Source organism: Crocuta crocuta, unplaced genomic scaffold (genome assembly GCF_008692635.1).
Source record: "Crocuta crocuta isolate KB4526 unplaced genomic scaffold, BGI_CrCroc_1.0 scaffold290, whole genome shotgun sequence".
NCBI lineage: Eukaryota > Metazoa > Chordata > Mammalia > Carnivora > Hyaenidae > Crocuta > Crocuta crocuta.
This window is the reverse complement of record NW_027527429.1, coordinates 2436108-2440599: the sequence shown is the minus strand read 5'-3', so window position 1 is coordinate 2440599 and position 4492 is coordinate 2436108.

The following is a 4492-nucleotide window of genomic DNA, read 5'->3' as shown; positions in this document are numbered from 1 at the left end:
ATCATTCTTACTCCTCTGCTCTTTCTTGGTTGTCTTTTTTCACTCTGTTTGAGATCTGCCTTGTTCTTGATGTGATGAGTGATTTTGGCCTGAAGCCTGTGGCCCTCCTCTGGGCTCCCCACTCGCCCTTGCTCTCATGGGCAAGGGATTGGCCACAGTTTTCTCTATGGCATTTGGCTAGAGCAGAACAGTTTTGTCCAGAAGTTTTCTGCAGATCCAGCTGTGCAGGATCTTTTCTGATCCTCTGGCTGGAGACAGCAGGCTTTTTTGGGGACTTTTTTGGGTCTTTGCCCATTGAATTTTCTAGGTTGCAGCCTCCTCCATCTCCCAAGTCTGGAATATACTAGGCAAAAGCAAAGCCAGCACCCCCCCCAAAATGTTCCCCTCAGACCTGAGGGCCCCAGCTGGTCTACCACCTTTCAGGGTGCTTTGTGTTTGCTCTGCATCTAATGTCCAGAGTGTTCAGCTCTGCTGGGTGGCAACAAGAGGGAAAAAATAGGTCTGCTTCATCTTCCCAGAAGCGGAAGGGACATGCGTTCTTTTTACAATCAGAAAAAAAGAAAATGCAAGAGTGTTTGATCAACTGTCCCATGTTAATTGGGTTGAAGGGATGAGAGAACAAACAGAAGGCTGCCTTCCAGCTGAAATGAATCTGAGCCCAAACCCAGGGGACTGCTTGTAACTGAACTGAATAATAAAATCACTCCTTTGCTCATAAATTTTTCTATTTAAATGTTTTGACCAGCAGTGCCAGTGAGATTTTGTATGTTTACATTCATCCATGACAAAGGGAGTTGGCTGCAGGGAGAGATTGCAACCCTGTGTAGTTCATAAAGTTAATAACGGGGACGTTGGGCGTTTGCATCCCAGTCCTTATTTCTCTCCAGCTTTTAGCTGAACCAGTGAACGCTTTTTGTACCAGAAGACCTTCCCCAAAGGTCTGCTTAAGTGTTCCAGCAGATTGGGACAGTGACAGACCGGCGAGTGTGTGGGCGGTCCCCACTCACCTAACCCATGCCCTCCTTCAGACAGAGGAGCAGTGATGGGGTTTCCAGAGCCCAAAGGAGGCTGAGAATGACTGTAGCCCCCTTTCTGGCATTTCCTTTTCTGGGCGACGCATGAGGCAGACAGTCCATGGGGGTGAGGATGGAAGGGGAAGGTGGCAAGACCCTGCAGTGTCCCCTGAGCCCTGGGACTTCTCTGTGCACACCCCCCTGACACTCACACCTCATCTGTGCCTTATTGACCTGGGTGAAAAGAAGGATTTCTGTTTTCCTCTTATCATTTACCACGGTCGCAAGGACGGTTGGTGCCATTTGACCCTAGCGGTCAATGAATGGTCTAGTTTGGGCTCTTGGATGCTGTCACTACATTTATTCATTCATTTGTTCCTTCCTCGAATGTGCACAGAGCACCAACTCTTGGATGAAGTGTGTGCATCTGGTTTATAGCTTTCAGGAGATTCTCGTCATACCTTCTGGTGATATCTCAGTGGGGGAACACATAAGTGTGCACTTCCTATGCACACAGTGGGGCTTTTCTTTTAAAATTTTTAAAAAAATATTTGTTTTTGAAAGAGAGAGAGAGAAAGAGCATGAGTGGGTGAGGGGCAGAGAGAGAGGGAGACACAGAATCCAAAGCAGGTTCCAGGCTCTAGGCTGTCAGCACAGAGCCTGACATGGGGCTTGAACTCACTGACTGTGAGATCATGACCCGAGCCGAAATCGGATGCCCAAACGACTGAGCCACCCAGGCGCCCCACAGTGGGGTTTTCATAGCTTGGTGGCCAAAGGAAGGCGGAGACTCGATGTGCTGGCGCAAACAGGCCAGGTGAGCACATGCTGGGCCTGGGCCCTTTCAGCAAACACTGGCTTCATTGGTGCACCGCACAGATGCTTTGCTTCCCGGTTCACCATCAGACCGCTTCCTTCAAAACTGGCAAAATGTGTGTATGGATGTACACCCCCGCCCCCCACATCTGTGCATATCCAAGACCTAGGTCTCTTCCACTTCCTTCTCCTTCCCCCCGTCTCCTCCAAGAGGCACAAAATCAGAGTAGTATTACATCCCATTTTCTTCCATCCTTCTCTGTACCTATATAATGTAAAAACCCAATAAACTAGGGAGATGATGTGAATCACCCCGAGCCTCACCTATAATTTCTACTCTGCCACCAACCAGCTGTGCCACTTCGGGAAAGTCAGCCACCATTCCTGAACTTCAGTTCTGGATGGTACCGAAGGGGTTCCTCTGGGAAGTCCTCAAAAGGGCACTCACTTTAGGCAACGGCCCAGATCTTGTTCTTTTCACCACGACTCAGACTGAAAGGTGAACGTGTCTCATTCCCCGGGGCAGACTGATCTTACCAAGGAGGACCCTCAAATAAAACAAGTCTTCTTGATGTCTGTGCTGACAGCTCAGAGCCTGCAGCCTGTTTTAAATTCTGTGTCTCCCTTTCTCTGCCCCTCCGCTGCTCGAACTCTGTCTCTCTCTCTCAAAAATAAACATTAAAATTTTTTAAAACATTATTTAAACCTGTAAATCATATAAAAGTTATCAATGAGATATTTCATGTCTTGTTTCACACCGAGTCTTCGACACTGGTGTGTATCGGACACTAACTGCACGTCCCAATGCCGCGCGTGGCCGCTGGCACTGTATGGGTGGGGCAGGTCTACGAGGTGACATGGGGCTGGGCAGGTCTACGCGGGGCTCGAACTCACCAGCTGTGAGATCATGACCTGAGCCGAAGTCAACCGCTCAATGGACTAAGCCACCCAGGGACTCCTGAAATAATATTTTAAACAGAGTAGACTTAGACACATATTAAAATGAACATGACATGAGCCCTGGTGCTTGGCTGGCTCCGGGGGAGGGTCAGGCCCCCAGGAAGGGAGGCGGGTCTCCCTCGGGCCGATTCTGCCCTGTCTCTGAGAGGACTCAGTGGACAGGAAGATGAGTGTGGGGGTGCGGGAACTGCATCTGACAGGGAGCGGCCTCCCCCTGGGCTGTTTAGAGACAGACCCCCATTTCCCAAGACAGGCCCTCCTTCTCTGGGGAGCCGGGCAGACCGTGACGGAGCCACCACAGTGACCCCAGAGCCCGCGGCGAGGCGGGGAGCGCGTCCCCGGCAGGCCTGGGCTCCTGGATGAGGGTCCCGGTGCACGCTTAGTGGCTCTGGACAGCGTGTCGTGGAAGAGAATGGCTGTGCCCTCACTGCTGCAGGGAGGAGAGGAAGCCTGCTTAGGGGTGGCTGGTGAGGCCCCGTCTCCGGGAGTCTACGTCCCCCAGTGAGGACACCTGGGCCCTCCCAGACGTCGCTGACTCCCGACACCACCCACTCCTGCGATGTCGGCGCGCATCCGGTGTCTGCTTTGACCGATCATGTGTCATCATCAGGTCACACGTTGCTGCTTTCCCGCCAAACCCAGGAACAGACTGGCTGCAGACTTGGTAGCTTCGGCAGGCTCACATTTTGTCCACATACTGGTGGTGTTTTTATTTTTTTTAATGTATCTTTTTTAAGTTTATTTATTTTGAGAGAGAGAATGTACATGAGGGGCAGAGAGAGAGAGAGAGAGAGAGACAGAGAATCCCAAGCAGGCTCCGTGCTGTCAGGGCAGAGGCTGATGTGGGGCTCAAACTCCCGACCTGTGAGGTCGTGACCTGAGCCGAAACCAAGACACTGACCTGNCCCCCAACCCCCCTCCCCGGGTTGTGTCTTTATTGGTGAGCCATGTCTCTGTCTGCCTTTGGCATAATCGGGGACAGAGCAGGGACAGGGCGTCCCGGCCTGATGGGGTGGCTTCCCTTCCCAGGATGGGAGTGCTCCCCAGCCCAGGCCGCCTCAGGGCCCTCAGGGCAGCTTCTCTGGCGTGGGAGGCAGGGCTGAGGCTGCTGCGGCTGGAGGCCCCGAGGGCCCGCTGAATGGGCCGCCTGTGCTCTGACCGGCCTGGTCCCCCCCGCAGGGGAAACAACCAAGCCGAGAGCTGAGAAATCCTAATAAAACACCACTCCCGGGAAACCACTTAAATGAATCGCTGCTAAGGTAATAATAACCCTTTTGGCAAATGCATTTTCTCCGTCTGGAGCCAGAATCTGTCGAGTCCTCCAAAGGCCCCTGTGACGGGCCGTGGGGCGGGCCCCGCCGAGTGGACGTTCCTGCGGCTCTTAAATTCTGTGCTTTTCACAGGGCAGGGCCTGACCAGGAATTTAGAAGACTCCGATGCTTAATGAAACATTCTGGGGCTGTATGTGTTTAACAGATAGATGTATTTATTGGGACCCAAGCAAAATAAGTTTTAAAAATATTTTTATATTGATCTCATTTATAGTTTCATAATAAGCAATTTTTTTAGGGGGCCAGGGCTGTGTCGGCTCCCCGGGGAGCCTGAGGATATCGGAAGGGTTATTGATCATTTTCTCCCTGTCAAACTCAGCTCCATACTGGCTGGAGGAGGGGCCGAGGGCTGGCAAAATCAGACCCCCCCCC